Genomic DNA, 22,604 nt, shown 5'->3' with positions numbered 1-22,604 from the left:
GCCTCTCGTGTAAGATAAGATTCCATTCCTTCCTATCGAAAGGCTCCAGTAGTAGAGCTCAATTTAGAATGTTGATATAAAAAAGGGCAGATACAGAGAGTTAAGGAACAGATGTTGTTGATCAAGTCTTTGGAACGTAGTTAGTCCCATGCCTTCCATCCGGCCACTAGTCTAGTTCGGTCTCTTCAAGGAGAGAAATCCTTTCTCTTCTCTTGCTCTTGTGGCGGACATAGTGATTCTTCGTTCTCTGGTTGATGTCTTTCAAAAGTAAATTCCAGAAAGAGCCATTTGATCGCCATCAAAGTATGCATTGAAACCCTTACACACTAATATACTTGATACTCGATCTATTTCACTGTACTTCTACTTCCTGACATTAAGAAAGTTTAAAACAAGGTCCTTCAAGAAGAAAGGAAGCACATGCTTGAGACCATTACGATTCCTGTTAGTGATGGTGCACTTGCTGCTAATGTTAGCTGTATTCAGTCTCTGAGTGGTCTACCTGTTGCTGCATCATAACCGGCTGACTCCTCTATTGGTTGCTGCTGGTTTATACCTGCATTCCAATCCGGTTTGATTTAGAGAGAAATCTCAATCCAGCCTCAATATTTTGGATTGACCAGACCGCCTATTGTAGAAGAGATTGCTTGGTAAAAATAGTACCGCATTTGTGCTTAAGAAAAGGCTTTCTTGTCCGGGGTGTATATCCACTTTTAATACACCACGCACCCCACTACCAAAAACTTCTCTTTCAATTCTAAACAAAGAGAAAGCTCAGGCAGCTGCTCAATGAGGAGGTTCATGCTCGTTAACTTACACTTACTTTTAGCACTTCTCTACCAGTTCTCTCTCATCGTGGGCCAAGCAGTTCTCTCTCATAGATAAGAATATCCTGCTCTTAGCACCAGTTTTCACTTCATGTAGCAGCTTCTTCTTCTTTTGTCTACTCAAACACTTCATCCATGAGAACCAAGTTTTGATCAATGATATATTCAAAAAGTAAGAGCTACTCTATTAATCTACATACCTTGTCTCCGGCCACCATGTTTTCTCCGAAGGGTGAAGGCGGATTCTCTGAACTTAAAATAAGGGCGAAGGATACATACAATATGCCGGGTCTAAAGTGAAGTAGTACAGACACAGGAAATCAGAGAAAAACTTAGAGAGTCTCCATAATCTAGACTTCTCGGTTTCTTAATCGGTGTCTATCTTACTAAGATACTTCTGCAGCTTAAGGTGTTGGTGCTCCACCCCGCTCTAAGAAGTATGGCTGTGATTTGCCAATACCCAAATGGGTAGTGTACTGCTCGCTCCCCTTCTTCTTAATTCAGACTTGTTTGCGCACACAACCTTCCTATAACTTTCTGACCTGGATCCAACCAAAGAAGGAAGATGTATGGCCTCCCTCGAACAAAAGAAGGAAGTATGGGAGTTTACCGGTAGGCAATGACCACAGCCGAAGTAAAGTGCTCAGCTCAAAGAAAGAAGGTGGTGGGGGCTTCAAAGAGTGAATAAGTTCATTCGCAGTGATGTGTAATCTCTTCAAATCGAGAGAAGAGGTTTAAAAAAGAAATGCTTTTAGGCAGGCTTACTTGCTTAGTATGTATTTTTTATACAATCAAAGACCAAGGTCGTACGGATAGCAATTCTGGACCATAGGCATAGCAGCACATAGGTATTCTCTCTTCTTTCTCAATTCAGGGAGGACACTATCTTAATTCTTGTGAAAAGGCAGAAGCAAGTGAAAGGGCAGTAGTATTATATGAGTTCTAAAAAGAAGGGCGAAAAAAAAGTCATGTATGATAGTGGTCAAAAGCCTTCCATAGAAGGGAATAGCAACCTGACTAGAAATTCATAGCTGACTAGCGTACGAACGAGTTGGTCAGGCTATGAATGAAGGCTACTACTCTTCAGGAAGAAGGTACTAATAGCTCGCTCAGAGGTTCAGTCAAGCTCCTCACTCTTGGTCTGGCGGGGCATATTAGATATAGTAGTGGTGTTTTGAAAGCTTCTTATTTTTTCTAATACTATAGTAGGAGTAGGTCAGGTACAGCTTCTTATACTAGGGATGCTTTTTTGAATCATTGAAAGAGCTTTCAATAGTCTTAGTAAGTTTCAGAAAGGAGAATACCAAGGTTGAATCGAAGATAAAAGTCAAGCAGGTCACACCGTCGATGAGTTGTGTAGGAAGGATTGCTTGTCAAGCTCTTGCGGAATTTGGACTTATTATTTTGACTTATGGCTCTGAGAAAAACCCTTTTCTAGATTAGGCTTTTAGATATACGAATTACGAGAGAGATCTCCGAAAGTATAAGCGAGATGCTCTTACACCAGAAAGATAGTATAAGCTAGTTCTCACTAGCCGGGCCCTTACTCCTACTACTCACCAGCCGAGCCCTTACTCCCATCTACTACTTCTTATTAAAGCTGCAAGTGCAGAGGGGAATTTCGCAAGCTAGGAGGAATAGAAAATCCTAACTAAGAAACAATCAACCAGTCCACTAAGTCTGTTAAGTAAGAGTTATACGAAATACTCTGATTCAATGTACGAGTGACTCAATCCCAAAGGTCAATCCAGCCAGCCGATTTTCAACAACAAAGGAGTTCACCGTGGAAAGATAAAGTCTAATGACAGACACTGGTAATTCTCTCACTGGGCCAGCCACTAGAATCAGTCAATGGAAAAGCAAGCAAGGAGATGTCCTCACTGGACATTTATCCTATTTGTGAAATCCTTTCTATGTTTCTGAGACCCGGAAACCTATCAAGTAAGTAGGGATTTCTTTCTCCCCATCCATGGTTTCTTTTACTTTTTTATAGGCGTCCGGCGCATGCATACAACCATTCCTTCTTCTCCTCGGAACGTCAGGTTGGTCGGAAAGAAAGCGCGGTGTAGCTGGCATCAACATCTCTTGTTAGGTTCGCACACACAAGGGTGGTGGGTAGGTCTCTTTACGTGTCCCGCGAGGCTTTGATCTTTCCATGTATTGGCGCATAGAGATTTGACTGAGCAGTTGTATTTCTTTTATGCACGTTTACTTATGTTGATAGAGGGAGTGGGATGAAAAACGCATAGTAGGAGATTGCCTACCTACCACGTCTCGTAGGAGACCCAAACCTCGCATACGGGTCGACCGAGTCGGGTGAGTAGGCTGGATTGCTAAGTTCTACCTCCGTTTGATCCTCTACCGGCTCTAGTGGTCATATAAAGGAACACAAGTGGGTAACCACTTAGGGAACTAGGACCCTGTATCTGCTGATTCCACTGGAGTGACTTACTCTCGGAGGGAGCACCGGTTCTTGAATCCGTTAGTAGTATACGTAGTCGTGCGAGCACTACGATATCAGAACTTACTTTCTTATTCCATTTTCGTGCTTAAACAACGATTCGCCCGTGTACAAAGCATGGGATCCTGAACACCACGAAAGAAAGCGTACTACTTTTCAATATGGTCCGACTTCAGAGAGGAGAGACATGAACTTGTTTTAGGCGTAGAAAAGGCATACGGTATGAAAGATTGATTGAAAAGAGGTAGGGACAGGTCTCGCTGCTAAGGGAGAAGGAGACCTCTGTCGGAGCAAGCTAAAGAGCCCACTTTATATCGTCGATTTCAGGTAAGGCACTCGATCAAGCCTATACATCCGGGAATTTAGCTCCAAACCAAAGATGACTAAACAATCATCATTAGTTTCCATTATTCCCTCTTTAGAGTAGTATAAGTACATCCTCGACTATAGCACGAGTAGAGTCGAGTTCTCGTACTAACCTAAGAGCAGATATGCCGAAATATTTCAACGTTCAAGCAACTAATCAGTAAATGACTTCTCCGTAACAGTTTGAAGATTGGCTCGCAACACAAGTAGCGGCAAGAAAGGAGAGCAAGACTTCCTTTTCTAAAAGAAGAAAGAACTAGACTTCTATAAGAAGATTTCTATAATCATAGATCGTGGAATATTCATATATCTTATTAGGTAACTACTTCAGCTGCTCTCGAAACTGAACCATCATGAATAGAACTAGCGCTTAAGGAAGAGTAGGATCTGTTAGCAAGTCATATTCAATCACCCGGTCTTCTCCTTCCTAGATTTTAGATTTTATGATTCTCTCTTGGATTTTCATACACTTAGCCGTGTACGTATCTTGGCTAAACTCAAACCTATAGTTGATCCATCCATACTCGGTAAAGAATCAAAAAGGTACTTGAAGACGACTTTGAATGGGAGGAGGTTTTCTTTTTATCCCCCTAACCTTATTTTTATGTCTTCTTCGTTCTCAGTCCCTACGGTCCATTGTAGGATGATTTTCCTAAGGCCTTGAATTCGTTAGCAAGGTGATCAGGGTCCTCTCCCTGGTCCTATCGAACAAGTGACTTCTCTCCTAGGATTGAATATGTTTTGCCTTTCCCCGATGGTTCCGCATTCCTATGTGGGTAGGATTCGCCAGGGATGAGCGGCTTATTTAGCCTATGCGAAGTGCGAAGCATAAGAGAAGAGTGTAGCAAAGCGAGTGTAATACTTGTAGCGAATATAAGTAGTGTCAAACCCTACACTGGCTTAGCTCTGCAGATGTTTTCAGGACGAAGATGGTGATACGATACCACTCGCCAGTGATGATAAGATTCACTCATAGCATAGGTGGAAGATCCATCCTATTTTCTTTATAGATTTATTTGTTCAAAGAAAATACACGAAAACGAACTTACACGATCTTTGTGCTATGCTTAGGTTTGGGTCTTGTCCATCACATCATTCTCCTAATGATGTGATCCCGTTATCAATGACATCCCCATGTCCATAGCCAGGAAACCATGACTATCTGTTGATCAACGAGCTAGTCAACTAGAGGCTCACTAGGGACACATTGTGGTCTATGTATTCACACATGTATTACGATTTCCGGATAATACAATTATAGCATGAATAATAGACAATTATCATGAACAAGGAAATATAATAATCATTTTATTATTGCCTCTAGGGCATATTTCCAACAGTCTCCCACTTGCACTAGAGTCAATCATCTAGTTACATTGTGATGAATCGAACACCCATGGAATTCTGGTGTTGATCATGTTTTGCTCTAGGGAGAGGTTTAGTCAACGGATCTGCTACATTCAGGTCCGTATGTACTTTACAAATTTCTATGTCTCCATTTTGAACACTTTCACGAATGGAGTTGAAGCGACGCTTGATATGCCTGGTCTTCCTGTGAAACCTGGGCTCGTTGGCAAGGGCAATAGCTCCAGTGTTGTCACAGAAGAGAGTCATCAGCCCCGACGCATTGGGTATGACTCCTAGGTCGGTGATGAACTCCTTCACCCAGATTGCTTCTTGTGCTGCCTCCGAGGCTGCCATGTATTCTGCTTCACATGTAGATCCCGCCACGACACTTTGCTTGCAACTGCACCAGCTTACTGCCCCACCATTCAAAATATACACGTATCCGGTTTGTGACTTAGAGTCATCCAGATCTGTGTCGAAGCTAGCGTCGACGTAACCCTTTACGATGAGCTCTTCGCCACCTCCATAAACGAGAAACATATCCTTGGTCCTTTTCAGGTACTCCAGGATGTTTTTGACCGCTGTCCAGTGTTCCTTGCCGGGATTACTTTGGTACCTACCTACCAAACTTACGGCAAGGTTTACATCAGGTCTGGTACATAGCATGGCATACATAATAGACCCTATGGCTGAGGCATAGGGGATGACACTCATCTCTTCTATATCTTCTGCCGTGGTCGGGCATTGAGCCGTGCTCAATCGCACACCTTGCAATATAGGCAAGAACCCCTTGTTGGACTGATCCATATTGAACTTCTTCAATATCTTGTCAAGGTACGTACTTTGTGAAAGACCGATGAGGCGTCTCGATCTATCTCTATAGATCTTGATGCCTAATATATAAGCAGCTTCTCCAAGGTCCTTCATTGAAAAACACTTGTTCAAATAGGCCTTTATGCTTTCCAAGAATTCTATATCATTTCCCATCAACAGTATGTCATCCACATATAATATGAGAAATGCTACAGAGCTCCCACTCACTTTCTTGTAAACGCAGGCTTCTCCATAAGTCTGCATAAACCCAAACGCTTTGATCATCTCATCAAAGCGAATGTTCCAACTCCGAGATGCTTGCACCAGCCCATAGATTGAGCGTTGGAGCTTGCACACCTTGTTAGCATTCTTAGGATCGACAAAACCTTCCGGCTGCATCATATACAATTCTTCCTTAAGAAAGCCGTTAAGGAATGCCATTTTGACGTCCATTTGCCATATCTCATAATCATAGAATGCGGCCATTGCTAACATGATTCAGACGGACTTCAGCTTCGCTACGAGTGAGAAAGTCTCATCGTAGTCAACCCCTTGAACTTGTCGATAACCCTTAGCGACAAGTCGAGCCTTATAGATGGTCACATTACCATCCGCGTCTGTCTTCTTCTTAAAGATCCATTTATTTTCTATGGCTCTCCGATCTTCGGGCAAGTCAGTCAAAGTCCATACTTTGTTTTCATACATGGATTCTATCTCGGATTTCATGGCTTCTAGCCATTTGTCGGAATCCGGGCCCGCCATCGCTTCTTCATAGTTCGAAGGTTCACCGTTGTCTAACAACATGATTTCCAAGACAGGGTTGCCATACCACTCTGGTGCGGAACGTGTCCTTGTGGACCTACGAAGTTCAGTAGCAACTTGATCTGAAGTTTCTTGATCATCATCATCAACTTCCTCTCTAGTCGGTGCAGGCACCTCAGGAACATTTTCTTGAGCTGCGCCACTTACCGGTTCAAGAGGTAATACTTCATCAAGTTCTACCTTCCTCCCACTTATTTCTTTCGAGAGAAACTCTTTCTCTAGAAAGGACCCATTCTTGGCAACAAAGATCTTGCCTTCGGATCTGAGGTAGAAGGTATACCCAATAGTTTATTTAGGGTATCCTATGAAGACGCATTTTTCTGACTTGGGTTTGAGCTTTTCAGGTTAAAGTTTCTTGACATAAGTATCGCATCCCCAAACTTTTAGAAACGACAGTTTAGGTTTCTTCCCAAACCATAATTCATACGGTGTCGTCTCAACAGATTTCGACGGAGCCCTATTTAAAGTGAATGCGGCAGTCTCTAAAGCATAGCCCCAAAATGATAGCGGTAAATCGGTAAGAGACATCATAGATCGCACCATATCTAATAGAGTGCGATTATGACGTTAGGACACACCATTACGCTGAGGTGTTCCAGGCGGCGTGAGTTGTGAAACTATTCCACATTTTCTTAAGTGTGTGCCAAATTCGTGACTCAAGTATTCTCCCCCACGATCTGATCGCAAGTACTTGATTTTCCTGTCACGTTGATTCTCAACCTCACTCTGAAATTCCTTGAACTTTTCAAAGGTCTCAGACTTGTGTTTCATTAAGTAGACATACCCATATCTACTCAAGTCATCAGTGAGGGTGAGAACATAACGATAGCCACCACGGGCCTCAACACTCATTGGACCGCACACATCAGTATGTATGATTTCCAATAAGTTGGTTGCTCGCTCCATTGTTCCTGAGAATGGAGTCTTGGTCATTTTACCCATGAGGCATGGTTAGCACGTGTCAAATGATTCGTAATCAAGAGACTCTAAAAGTCCATCTGCATGGAGATTCTTCATGCGTTTGACACCTATGTGACCAAGGCGGCAGTGCCACAAGTATGTGGGACTATCATTATCAACCTTACATCTTTTGGTATTCACACTATGAATATGTGTAGCATTACACTCGAGATTCATTAAGAATAAACCATTCACCATCCGAGCATGACCATAAAACATATCTCTCATATAAATAGAACAACCATTATTCTCGGATTTAAATGAGTAGCCATCTCGAATTAAACGAGATCCTGATACAATGTTCATGCTCAAAGCTGGCACTAAATAACAATTATTGAGGTTTAAAACTAATGCCGTAGGTAAATGTAGAGGTAGCGTGCCGACGGCGATCACATCGACCTTGGAACCATTCCCGACGCGCATCGTCACCTCGTCCTTCACCAGTCTCCGCTTATTCCGCAGCTCCTGCTTTGAGTTACAAATGTGAGCAACCGCACCGGTATCAAATACCCAGGAGCTACTACGAGTACTGGTAAGGTACACATCAATAACATGTATATCACATATACCTTTCGTGATGCCAGCCTTCTTTTCTGCTAAGTATTTTGGGCAGTTCCGCTTCCAGTGACCACTTCCCTTGCAATAAAAACACTCAGTCTCGGGCTTGGGTCCATTCTTTGGCTTCTTCCCGGAAGCTTGCTTACCGTGCGCGGCAACTCCCTTGTCGTCCTTCTTGAAGTTCTTCTTACCCTTGCCTTTCTTGAACTTAGTGGTTTTATTCACCATCAACACTTGATGTTCCTTTTGACTTCTACCTCTGCTGATTTCAGCATTGCAAATACTTCAGGAATGGTCTTTTCCATCCCCTGCATATTGAATTTCATCACAAAGCTCTTGTAGCTCGGTGGGAGCGACTGAAGGATTCTGTCAATGACCGCGTCGTCCGGGAGATTAACTCCGAGCTGAGTCAAGCAGTTATGCAACCCAGACATTTTGAGTATGTGCTCACTGACAGAACTATTTTCCTCCATCTTACAGCTGAAGAAATTGTCGGAGACTTCATATCTCTCGACCCGGGCATGAGCTTGAAAAACCATTTTCAGCTCTTCGAACATCTCATATGCTCCGTGTCTCTCAAAACGCTTTTGGAGCCCCGGTTCTAAGCTGTAAAGCATGCCGCACTGAACGAGGGAGTAATCATCAGCACGTGTCTGCCAAGCGTTCATAACGTCTTGGTTCTGCGGGATGGGTGCGTCACCTAGCGGCGCTTCTAGGACATAATCTTTCTTGGCAGCTATGAGGATGATCCTCAGGTTCCGAACCCAGTCCGTATAGTTGCTGCCATCGTCTTTCAGCTTGGTTTTCTCTAGGAACACATTGAAGTTGAGGACAACGTGGGCCATTTGATCTACAAGACACATTGTAAAGATTTTAGACTAAGTTCATGATAATTAAGTTCATCTAATCAAATTATTCAATGAACTCCCACTCAGATAGACATCCCTCCAGTCATCTAAGTATAACATGATCCGAGTTAACTAGGCCGTGTCCGATCATCACGTGAGACGGACTAGTCAACATCGGTGAACATCTTCATGTTGATCGTATCTTCTATACGACTCATGCTCGACCTTTCGGTCTTCTGTGTTCCGAGGCCATGTCTGTACATGCTAGGCTCGTCAAGTCAACCTAAGTGTATTGCGTGTGTAAATCTGGCTTACACCCGTTGTATTAGAACGTTAGAATCTATCACACCCGATCATCACATGGTGCTTCGAAACAACGAACCTTCGCAACGGTGCATAGTTAGGGGGAACACTTTCTTGAAATTATTACAAGGGATCATCTTATTTAAGCTACCGTCGTTCTAAGCAAATAAGATGTAAAACATGATAAACATCACATGCAATCAAATAGTGACATGATATGGCCAATATCATTTTCTCCTTTGATCTCCATCTTTGGGGCTCCATGATCATCGTTGTCACCGGCATGACACCATGATCTCCATCATCGTGTCTTCTTGAAGTTGTCACATCAACTATTACTTCTACTACTATGGCTAACGGTTTAGCAACAAAGTAAAGTAATTACATGACGTTTATGTTGACACGCAGGTCATAAATAAATTAAGACAACTCCTATGGCTCCTGCCGGTTGTCATACTCATCGACATGCAAGTCGTGATTCCTATTACAAGAACATGATCAATCTCATACATCACATATATCATTCATCATTCATCACAACCTTTGGCCATATCACATCACAAAACACTTGCTGCAAAAACAAGTTAGACGTCCTCTAATTGTTGTTGCAAGTTTTTATGTGGCTGCTATAGGTTTCTAGCAAGAACGTTTCTTACCTACGCCAAAACCACAACGTGAATTGCCAATTTCTATTTACCCTTCATAAGGACCCTGTTCATCAAATCCAATCCGACTAAAGTGGGAGAGACAGACACCCGCCAGCCACCTTATGCAACTAGTGCATGTCAGTCGGTGGAACCGGTCTCACGTAAGCGTACGTGTAAGGTTGGTCCAGGCCGCTTCATCCCACGATGCCGCCGAATCAAGATAAGACTAATAACGGCAAGCAAATTGACAATATCGACACCCACAACTACTTTGTGTTCTACTCGTGCATAGTAACTACGCATAGACCTAGCTCATGACGCCACTGTTGGGGATTGTAGCAGAAATTAAAAATTTTCTACGCATCACCAAGATCAATCTATGGAGTATTCTAGCAACGAGGGCAATAGGAATGCATCTACATACCCTTGTAGATCGCGAGCGGAAGCGTTCAAGTGAACGGGGATGATGGAGTCGTACTCGCCGTGATCCAAATCACCGATGACCAAGTTCCGAACGGACAACACCTCCGCGTTCAACACACGTACGGTTGGGAAGATGTCTCCTCCTTCTTGATCCAGCAAGGGGGAAGGAGAGGTTGATGAAGATCCAGCAGCACGACGGCGTGGTGGTGGATGCAGCAGGATCCCGGCAGGGCTTCGCCAAGCACAAGCGGGGAGGAGAGGTGTTACGGAGGGAGAGGGAGGCGCCAAGAGCAAGGTTTGGCTAACCTCCCCCCCTTCCACTATATATAGGGGCTAGGGGGGGGGCGCATGCCCCCTTGGAGATCCCATCTAAAGGGGGGGGGGCGGCCCCTGGGGGCAACGACCCCCTTAGGGTTTCCAACCAGGGGGCGCATGCCCCCTCGGGGGGCAACGGCCCCCTAGGGTTTCCAACCCTAGGCGCCTTGGCCCCTTGGGTGGGGCGCACCAGCCCATCAGGGGCTGGTTCCCACGCCACTTCAGCCCATGGGGCCCTCCGGGATAGGTGGCCCCATCCGGTGGACCCCCGGGACCCTTCCGGTGGTCCCGGTACAATACCGGTAACCCCCGAAACCTTCCCGCTGGCTGAAACTAGACTTCCTATATATAAATATTTACCTTCGGACCATTCCGGAAATCCTCGTGACGTCCGGGATCTCATCCGGGACTCCGAACAACTTTCAGGTTACTGCATACTAATATCTCTACAACCCTAGCGTCACCGAACCTTAAGTGTGTAGACCCTACGGGTTCGGGAGACACGCAGACATGACCGAGATGCCTCTCCGATCAATAACCAACAACGGGATCTGGATACCCATGTTGGCTCCCACATGCTCCTCGATGATCTCATCAGATGAACCATGATGTCGAGGACTTAATCCATCCCGTATTCAATTCCCTTTGTCAACCGGTACGTTACTTGCCCGAGACTCGATCGTCGGTATCCCAATACCTTGTTCAATCTCGTTACCGGCAAGTCACTTTACTCGTACCGTAATGCATGATCCCATGACCAACCCCTTGGTCACATTGAGCTCATTATGATGATGCATTACCGAGTGGGCCCAGAGATACCTCTCCGTCATATGGAGTGACAAATCCCAGTCTCGATTTGTGCCAACCCAATAGACACTTTCGGAGATACCTGTAATGTACCTTTATAGTCACCCAGTTACGTTGTGACGTTTAGCACACCCAAGGCACTCCTACGGTATCCGGGAGTTGCACAATCTCATGGTCTAAGGAAATGATACTTGACATTAGAAAAGCTCTCACAAAACAAACTTACACGATCTTTGTGCTATGCTTAGGTTTGGGTCTTGTCCATCACATCATTCTCCTAATGATGTGATCCCGTTATCAATGACATCCCCATGTCCATAGCCAGGAAACCATGACTATCTGTTGATCAACGAGCTAGTCAACTAGAGGCTCACTAGGGACACATTGTGATCTATGTATTCACACATGTATTACGATTTCCGGATAATACAATTATAGCATGAATAATAGACAATTATCATGAATAAGGAAATATAATAATCAATTTATTATTGCCTCTAGGGCATATTTCCAACACAGTGTACATCTTGCAGATAAAATGAGGCTGACTCTGGCGAAGAAGGACCTTGATCTTGCAGCTGTGCAAAAGGAGGCTCAGGAGAAGACTGCCCTTGCTGACAAAAAGTTGGCTTCGGCCGGAGTGCTATAGGAGGAAATCACCAAGCTGAAGTCGTCTCTTACTGAGTCCAACCAAGAGGCGACTCGTCTGAAGAAAGATAAGGTGACTCTGAACGAGCAGCTGGAAAGCATGTCTCGTAAGAGGAACGACTTGGAAGCTTATCTGAAAGCTGTCGCTAAGAAGCTCTTCCTTATGCTCGAAGGTACTTCTCTTTATCCGACTGTCTTACTGTTTGCAAGTCACCTCGGACTAGTCGGCTCATTAACTCCTTGAATGTGTAGAATTCTGCCAAAATTTTGAAGAAGAAACCGGACGGATCGAGACAGGCTTGGACCCTATCCTTTCTCCAGTCGGCGATGAGGCTACCATGAACGTGCTCCGACTGGAATCTCGTGTTGCCAGTGTTACAAGCTATCTTGCTCACCTGAAGGTGGCGGTGTCGCGCATTGATACATCACTCTGGCCAAGGGCAATGTTTCAAAACAACCTCGAGTCTCTGATGACTTGACTCAATGAGGTTCCTGGTTGAGTGCAATAATGGAAGAAGTCTTTTGCCTGATGCGGTGCTGACGTGGCTCTGTCGCTGGTTAGGGTCCACTACAAAGAAGCTCGAGAAGAGAAGTTTGCGGCGATCAAGGTTGCCAACACCAAAAGACATGACTTCAAATCCTTCATGGAAACCTTCATTGCTGCTGCCACTCGGATTGCTGACGGAATTGATCTGGACAAGTTCGTCGAGCCTACAAGCCCTCCTCCTACGGAGTGAACAAACTTTATACCTCGCCTTAAATTGGCCTCAGAATGCCGAGTGATTTTGTAACCGTTTAAACTCCTTCGGGCCTGATGCCCGAGTACTTTTATCTTTGTTCCAGAACTTTAGGATTTATCTAAACTTGGTTTATCTTCGAATATGCTTGCGTTTGCCTTCGAGTGGAACTTATTCTTCACTCGAAATAATCTTTGTACCTGTGACGCAGCTCCGAAGAGAGGGTTGCAGTCGACTTGCACCTCGTCGTCCTTACGGATAGGGATGGAGCGCACATTGTACTTGTGACGCAGCTCCGAAGAGAGGGTTGAAGTCGACCTGCACCTCATCGTCCTTGCGGATAGGGATGGAGCGCATGTTGTACTTGTGGCGTAGCTCCGAAGAGAGGGTTGCAGTCGACCTGCACCTCGTCGTCCTTGCAGATAGGGATGGAGCGCATGTTGTACTTGTGGCGCAGCTCCGAAGAGAGGGTTGCAGTCGACCTGCACCTCATCGTCCTTGCGGATAGGGGTGTTTTTCAAACTTAGGCGAGTACTGGATTGCAGATAAGCCCCCGAGTGTGAGGGTTTCTCACCACTCGGTATGATTTTTCAAACTTAGGCGAGTATTGGACTGCAGCTAAGCCCCCGAGTGTGAGGGTTGCTCACCACTCGGTAGGATTTTTCAAACTTAGGCAAGTACTGGACTGCAGCTAAGCCCCCCGAGTGTGAGGGTTGCTCACCACTTGGTAGGATTTTTCAAACTTAGGCGAGTATTGGACTGCAGCTAAGCCCCCGAGATGGAGTGTTGCTCATCACTCGGTAGGATTTTTTAAACTTAGGCGAGTATTGGACTGCAGCTAAGCCCCTGAGTGGGAGGGTTGCTCATCACTTGGTAGGATTTTTTAAACTTAGGCGAGTACTGGACTGCAGCTAAGCCCCCGAGTGAGAGGCTTGCTCATCACTCAGTATGATTTTTTTAAACTTAGGCGAGTACTGGATTGCAGCTAAGCCCCCGAGTGAGAGGGTTGCTCATCACGCGGTAGGATTTTTTTAAACTTAGGCGAGTACTGGACTGCAGCTAAGTGCCCGAGTGAGAGGGTTGCTCATCACTCGGTAGGATTTTTTTAAACTTAGGCGAGTACGGGACTGCAGCTAAGCCCCCGAGTGAGAGGCTTGCTCATCACTCGGTAGGATTTTTTAAACTTAGGCGAGTACTGGACTGCAGCTAAGCCCCCGAGTGAGAGGGTTGCTCATCACTTGGTAGGATTTTTTTAAAACTTAGGCGAGTATTGGACTGCAACTAAGCCCTCGAATGAGAGGGTTTCTCATCACTCGGTAGGATTTTTTTAAAACTTAGGCGAGTACTGGACTGCAGCTAAGCCCCCGAGTGAGAGGGTTGCTCACCACTTGGTAGGATTTTTCAAACGTAGGCGAAATGGATTCGCAGCTAAGCCCCCGAGTGAGAGGCTTGCTCATCACTCGGTAGGATTTTTTAAACTTAAGCGAAACGGATTTGCAGCTAAGCCCCCGAGTGAGAGACTTGCTCATCACTCGGTAGGATTTGTTAAACTTAGGAGAAATAGATTCGCATCTAAGGCACCCACTGGGGGATTTAGAACATATAAGAAAGGAACAACAATCATTTAATAGACTACAAAATTGTGTCTTTGATAATCAAACTAAAGGGTATTTCTTATTACATCTCAATAGTCTGAATGCTGAAGTGTAAAAGGGGCGGAGCAGCTCCGCATCCCAAGCGCATGGCTCATCTTTCTTGTGCTCGACGTTGTAGAGGTGGTATGCTCCATTGTGGAGCACTCTGGTGATGATGAAGGGACCTTCCCAAGTAGGGGCGAGCTTGTGTGGCTTCTGCTGATCCACTCGAAGAACCAAGTATCCTTCCTCAAATGCTCGACCCCTCACGTTTCTGGCGTGGAATCAACGCAGGTCTTGCTGATAAATGGTCGATCAGATCAGAGCCATCTGTCTTTCCTCTTCCAGGAGATCAACTGCGTCTTGCCGAGCCTGTTCTGCTTCATCTTCTGAGAAAAGCTCGACTCTGGGTGCATGGTGAAGCAAGTCACTCGGAAGCATAGCTTCAGCTCCATAGACCAAGAAGAATGGAGTTCGGCCAGTCGACCAATTCGGAGTCGTCCTCAAACCCCAAAGCACTGACGGAAGTTCATCAACCCAGGCGCCTGCCGCATGCTTGAGATCACACATCAGTCGGGGTTTCAGTCCTTTGAGGATCAACCCATTTGCTCTTTCAGCTTGTCCATTCGACTGGGGATGGGCGACTAAAGCGTAGTCGACTCAAGTGCCTTGGGAAGCACAGAAGGCTCTGAACTCGTCTGAATCGAAGTTCGAGCCATTGTCAGTGATGATGCTGTGCGGAACACCATATCTGAATGTTAACTCTCTGATGAAACTGACTGCAGTACTGGCTTCAAGACTTTTGATAGGTTTGGCTTCAATCCATTTGGTGAACTTGTCGACTGCCACGAGTACATGAGTGAAGCCGATCCTACCCATTCTCAAAGTTCCAACCATGTTCAAACCCCAAACAACAAAGGGCCAGACGAGTGGAATGGTCTTCAGGGCTGATGCAGGCTTGTTGTAGGATCGAAAGTATGTCTAGAGGGGGGGGGGTGATTAGACTACTTGACCAAATAAAACTTAACCTTTTCCCAATTTTAGTTCTTGGCAGATTTTAGCTATTGTAGGACAAGTCAAGCAATCATCACACAATTCAAGCAAGCATGCAAAGAGTATATTGGCAGCGGAAAGTAAAGCATGCAACTTGCAAGAATGTAAAGGGAAGGGTTTGGAGAAATCAAACACAATTGGAGACACGGATGTTTTTCCCGTGGTTCGGATAGGTGGTGCTATCCTACATCCACGTTGATGGAGACATCAACCCACAAAGGGTAACGGTTGCGCGAGTCCACAAAGGGCTCCACCCACAAAGGATGACGGTTGCGCGAGTCCACAAAGGGCTCCACCCACAAAGGGTCCACGAAGAAGCAACCACCCACAAAGGGTCCACGAAGAAGCAACCTTGTCTATCCCACCATGGCCATCGCCCACACAGGACTTGCCTCACTAGCGGTAGATCTTCACGAAGTAGGCGATCTCCTTGCCCTTACAAACTCCTTGGTTCAACTCCACAATCTTGTCGGAGGCTCCCAAGTGACACCTAGCCAATCTAGGAGACACCACTCTCCAAGAAGTAACAAATGGTGTGTAGGTAATGAACTCCTTGCTCTTGTGCTTCAAATGATAGTCTCCCCAACACTCAACTCTCTCTCATAGGATTTGGATTTGGTGAAAAGAAGATTTGAGTGGAAAGCAACTTGGGAAGGCTAGAGATCAAGATTCGTAGTAGGAATGGAATATCTTGGTCTCAACACATGAGTAGGTGGTTCTCTCTCAGAACATATGAGTAGGAATTGTGTATGTGTTCTGATGGCTCTCTCCACGAATGGAGAGGAGGTGGAGGGGTATATATAGCCTCCACACAAAATCCAACCGTTACACACAGTTTTCCAATCTCGGTGGGACCGAATCAACAAACTCGGTCAGACCGAAAATGTAAACCTAGTGACCGTTAGAGATTTTCGGTGGGACTGACATGCAACTCGGTGGGACCGATATGGTTAGGGTTTGGGCATAACATAATCTCGGTGAGACCGATTACACAAACTCGGTGAGACCGAATTTGGTAATTAGCTAACCAGAGAGTTGGTCAGGCAAACTTGGTGGGACCGATTTGCTCTTTCGGTGAGACCGAAAAGTTACAAAAAGGAAACACTGAATTTACATTTCAATCTCGGTGGGACCGATTCGCTCTTTCGGTGAGACCGAAAAGTTACGAAAGGGAAATAGAGAGTTTGCAATCCCATCTCGGTGAGACCGAGATCCCTATCGGTAGAACCGAATTGCTAGGGTTTGGCAGTGGCTTATGACAAGTGAAACTCGGTGGCGCCGGATAGGAAGAATCGGTAGGACCGAGTTTGGCTTAGGGTTTAGGTCATATGTGGATATGGGAAAGTAGTTGAGGGTTTTGGAGCATATCACTAAGCACATGAAGCAAGAGGCTCATTAAGCAACACCTCATCCCTCCTTGATAGTATTGGCTTTTCCTAAAGACTCAATGTGATCTTGGATCACTAAAATATGAAAAGAAGAGTCTTGAGCTTTTGAGCTTGAGCCAATCGTTTGTCCTTAGCATTTTGACGGTTCCTCTTTCACATCCATGCCATGCCAATCATTGAGCTTTCCTGAAATAGTCATCTTGGAATAGCATTAGCTCAATGAGCTATATGTTGTTATGAATTACCAAAACCACCGAGGGATAGTTGCACTTTCAATCTCCCCCTTTTTGGTAATTGATGACAACATATAGATCAAAGCTTCGACAAATGATAATAAGCATGAAATATATCGTCGCTTTGAGAAGTATGTGATAAGTAAGAGCTCCCCCTAAATTTGTGCATATTTAAAATTTGCTTTGGACTGCAAATGCACAAGGAGTTAGAGTCATGGGTTACTCTTCCATGTCACATACATATTGATGGAGCGCTTAAAATGATAAGAATGAAATACATGCACTCATCACCAAGAAAAGTGAATGATCACATAAGATAGATAAGATAATAGCATTAAGCAAACATTAAGTGTAGCTTATGATCAAACACATGATCATCAATGTCTCACAGATAATGACGTAGTATCTCAAGCACTCAAAAGCAAACAAAGTTCGAAAAACCACCAAATAAAGCAAGAGAGAAAAAAAAACACACTCTCTCGAAGCCTATGATCTATACATTTTTCTCCCCCTTTGGCAACAAGTTACCAAAAAGTTCCTAGAAAATGCATAGTGCTAGATCGACACTCAGGCTTGATCTTCTGGTGGTGGTGGAGTCTGGATCACTCCAAGGACGAAGGCTTCTGTAAACGCTGAAGTAGACGCTGGAGTTGGAGCTGAAGTAGATGCTGGAGCTGGTGGAACTGAGGCTGTAGCTGGTGCTGAAGTGGTGGCTCTGGTGTCAGCAACTGGCACGGCAGACGACCTCGGACCTCGTGGCACTCTGGCAAAGGCATGAGTGGTAGTCCTTCCTCTCCTCTCCTGCATGTCATCCTGGAGCTGCTCCACTGTAGTTTGAATCTCTGTCACCTTCACATCCAAGTCATAGAACTTTTGTTCCATGATTCTCTCTAGGCTTGCCTGGTTTTGAGTTAGGGTGGCTAGTCCTTTCTCAATCCGCAGGGTGGATGCAATCAGGTAACCAAGCTGCTCTTGTTTGGTCTTCAAGAAATACTCAGATGCCTCCTCTTGAGTTGGCATCTTGGCAGCTTTCTCCTTCCTTGCCTTCTCCTTCTTTGCTTGTGCTTGGGCAGACGATGGTTCATTTTCAGTCATCACAACTTGATTGTCCTCAAAATCTGGACGAATGGGCAAGTGTTCCTTGTCCAACAAGTATATGCCCATGCCCATCTTGGAGTTAATGAGCTCCTGAATTTATGGGGCATACCCACAGCTCCTCTTCTGGTCTGCTGCAGTCCTCTTGATAGTCTCTACTATGAGGCTCATGACTTTGAATTTCTGAGGTACATCAAATACATGAAGCAAATTGATTGCATGGCCTCTGATCATCTTGTGATCTCCAGACTTGGGCAAGAGAGTGTGCCTCAATATCCAATTTATAGTAGGCAGCCCTGACAGAAGATAATGCACATACCCAAACTTGAAAGTATCAAGAGCTTCATTGGGAATTTCCTTGTACATATTGGACATTGAGTTATGATCCATCTTATTCTTGGCATAGATATCCAAGTCATCCTCATGCTCCTCTGGGGCATTGATGAGCTGTGCCCACTCAGCAACAGTAGATTGGTATCTCGTACCCTCTGACATCCATGTGATCTTTCCATCTGGGTAAAAGTGTGCTGTGGAGTAGAACTGCATGATTAGCTCCTCGTTCCACTTTGTGAGCTTCTGCCCAACAAAGTCTGCAACTCCACATGCACTAAAGTTGTCATACACTCCAGGGTAGTGTTCCTCATTTTCCTTCATGTAGGTCCAGTCGACCCATCTCATGTCACAAACTATTGGCTTCTTGTCAAGCAAAACTGTCTCATAGAAGTCCTGATGTTCCTTGGTGTGAAATCTGTAATCCACAGCAGTCCTTCTCCTTGAAGCATACAGATCTGCTTCTCTCCATTTCCTCAGCCCTGAGTCTCTCCTGAGCTTTATGTCTTCAGCCACAGGATGAGCATCGTTGTGGTCTAGGATCTTGGGCTTGAGCTTTCTCAGAACATTCTCTTCCTCTTCTTCTACAACTTCAGGCACTGGGGCCTTGTTCTTTTCAGCAGCTGGGATGCTTCTTGTATTTCTCTTTGGTTTTGGCTTTGAAGCTGGCTTGGCCTTGGAAGCAGCTGCCCCTGATCTTATGGCATCACCCATCAGCTTGGGTGCCTTAGGTGCTGGTGCAGCTACCTCTTCTTCTTCCTCTTCTTCCATGATGGAAGCCTTTCCAAGCACTCTGGCTACGGTCTTCTTGACCCTTTCCTTCCTCTTCTTGCCTTCAGCAGCAACTGGCTCTATGGGAGCAGGCTTTTCAGTTGAAGCTCTAGCCTTTGACATAGGCTGCCTGCCTGCTGGCCTTTTGATCTTCAGTCCTGGCTTTGTGCCTTGAGCTGGCTCAACTCTCTTTGATGTGGCCTCTTCCTCTGCCACATAATCTTCATCTTCAGAATCTGAAGTTCTCTTCTTCCTTTGTCTAGTGGCAGCTTTTGGCAGATTGCTTGGGGTACTTCTGCTGCCATCATCTGAAGAGCTGGAGGGACTAGTGCCCTCACTCATCACCACTTGCTCTTCTGACACATTCTGGCTGTCACTCTGATCTGACATGTTGAACAAGCTGACTGCTGACCCTGTGAATAGTTTATAGATGAGGTAGAGTGGATGAGCATCACAAAATGCAGAGATCTTTGCAAAAAGAATGATCCAAAAACTTAGTTTTAGTTTCCCACTGAAATCATCTCGGATCTACCGATTTTCAAACTCGGTGATACCGAAGCAGTTTTGGAACCTAAACTAGTGAACTCGGTTGGACCGAGTCACAGTTTGGTGGCACCGAGACTGCTAGGGTTTCACAGAGTTGCAAAATCGGTCACACCGATAAGTAATTCTCGGTCAGACCGAGTCTCACTTGTGCAATGGCATAAGCCAAATCGGTGGGACCGAGTTTTTCAACTCCGTGGGTCCGAGATGGTTTTGGCGAAAACCTAACCCTAAAATTTTCGAATCAAACCTAATCTACGAACGCATTGAATGGACAGGAGTGTTTCAATCGTCGCAAGAATCATGATGATCACAATGTGCTAAGAATCGGATTGGAGAATAGCACAAAGATCGAGTCCATACCCTAGTTCGGCGGAGACTCGCTACGGCGGCAATGGTGGGGTAGAATTCCCGTTGACGGCGACGGAGAAAAGCGACTGGAGGCGGCTGGCGATGAGGAGACGATCCGGAGACCACGTTGGCAGAGCAGGCTATCGCGCGGGCGAAGGGGTTCGGAGAAATTTCCAAAATTTTGCCCGTGACTATATATAGCCCGACCCTGTCGGTGTGACCGAGTGGAACAACTCGGTGGCACCGAGATTCATAACTGCAAGCAGTTACTGAAACCCGGTGTGACCGAAATGTTCAAATCGGTTGCACCGAGATCGAAAACCTAGATCAACTTAATGATCTCGGTAGGACCGAAAGTGGGGTATCGGTCAGACCGAGAATCATAAAGAGGTTTTGGAAGTTTAAGTCTATGATGAATCGGGGACTCCGAGCGCTCCTCACACAGAGTGGTTCGAATCTGACTTGATCAAATTTTGTGATGCAGCATGAATAGAGTTTGAGACGAGAAAAGCATAGATAGCTAGAGGAGGTTCTTTGGCATTCTTGTCCATCCACTTGGCAAAAGGAAATAAAACCAAACAATCAAAACAACAAGTGGATGTCCTCGAATGAGTAAAATATGCAACCAGCATGCTCACACAATAAGATGGCAAATGAAATATGTGACAAGGCATGCACAACCAATTCTAGCATCTACCAAGCAATTTGCGATGACTAGGTCATCTATATATGAGTATATTAACTTAGGAGTCAAGTGAGAACACTTGATCATAGGTCATACTCATCGTTTAAGCTCAAGTGGGGTTACCACTTTTACATAAAGCATTGTTGTGTTCACATCTTTAGAGTTGCTTTAGCTCAAGTCTTAGAGTAAAGCTCCCCCTAGATGTGATATCCCCCCTTAGAGGGATGAACTAACCTCGGGTTTTGTCGATGATGATTTCATGTAGATGTTGAAGATGTGGATGCTCAATGTTGATGTAGATCACTTGGGGCTATCCATTTGAGTGAATTGCACTTTCAATACCTACATGGGTTAGTCCCACAAGGAACAAACAAGGATATCCATAGACATAGAGTGATGCACACACAAGATGATGTCCATGAAAACTTTTAGGTTACCTTGTCCCTTGTCTTACCAACAAGAGGGTTTGTGACTCCTTGAACTAGTGCAAGATGTGGAAGTTGATTGCACTTGTTCTTGCCAAAATGATAAGAGTGAAGTATGTTGGCGGAGTCATCCTCAAGAACTCTCTAGTTCTTCTTCTTCTGGATCCACACCATCTTGATGGGAATCCTTGGAGTTGTAGTCGTACTTGATGAAGTGGAACTTAAAGTAGTCTTGGGAATCCACTTGACTAAGGTCTTAGGAGCTTCTTCAAATGCATCAATTTCCTCTTGAAGCTTGTCCTTGCCTTTTTGCTTGTAGTCTTGTGGTGGAAGATCATCTTGAGCTTGTGTCCCCTTGAAGGAAGTATCATACTTCTCTTGTTGAGGAACAAACTTTGTCTTGGGGTATTGATCTTCTTCCCACTCAACTCCATTGGCATTGAACTTTTGTTCAAAACCAACACCTTGATTCTTCCGGTGCATTCCTTGCTTGCGCACAATTTCCTCGAATTGCTTACTCCCGGCAAGGCTTTTGTACACTCCTTTCTCTATAATTCCCTTCAATAAGCTATTTTCTTGCTCAAGTGTAACTTGGCTAAGAGAATCATTAGTGGAATCAAGAGAACTACTAGAAGCAACAATATTGGATTTAGCATGATCATTGTTACTACTAGAGGAAGAATCTTTCTTGTTCTTGTTATTAGACTTGACTTGAGGCATGTAAGTGGATAAGAGTAAACGCTTGGCAATGTGAGAAGAACTTTTCTTGCGGAGATCATCATTGATTGCTTTTAAGAACTCATGCTCTTGCTCAAGATTGAGCTTTTCAAAGCGTAATTTCTCATGAGCTCTTAAAAGTTCTCGATGATCTTCGAAGATAGTTTCATGAGCTAACTTAAGAGTGTTTAGTTCTTTAGTTAGAGCCTCAATCTTCTCCTTATCATTGTCATTCGTTTTATCTTGATTAGCATGATTAATTGACGTTTCGTCATAGTATTCATCACTAGAGTTGTCAACAAGCAAATCATCACCTAACAAGTCATCTTCATCACTATTGAAATCAACATACTCGGGTGTGTTACCTTAGGACCTTTGTCCATGAAGCATCTTCCAATTCCTTCATTTGGTGAGTCAAATATGTCGTAGGAGTTGGTTGACACAAGTGCTAGACCGGAAACACCTTCATCTTGAGTGTCTTCGGAGTCGGAGTGATA

This window comes from Triticum aestivum, chromosome 3A (genome assembly GCF_018294505.1).
Source record: "Triticum aestivum cultivar Chinese Spring chromosome 3A, IWGSC CS RefSeq v2.1, whole genome shotgun sequence".
Taxonomy (NCBI): Eukaryota; Viridiplantae; Streptophyta; class Magnoliopsida; order Poales; family Poaceae; genus Triticum; species Triticum aestivum.
This window is presented reverse-complemented; position numbering follows the sequence as displayed.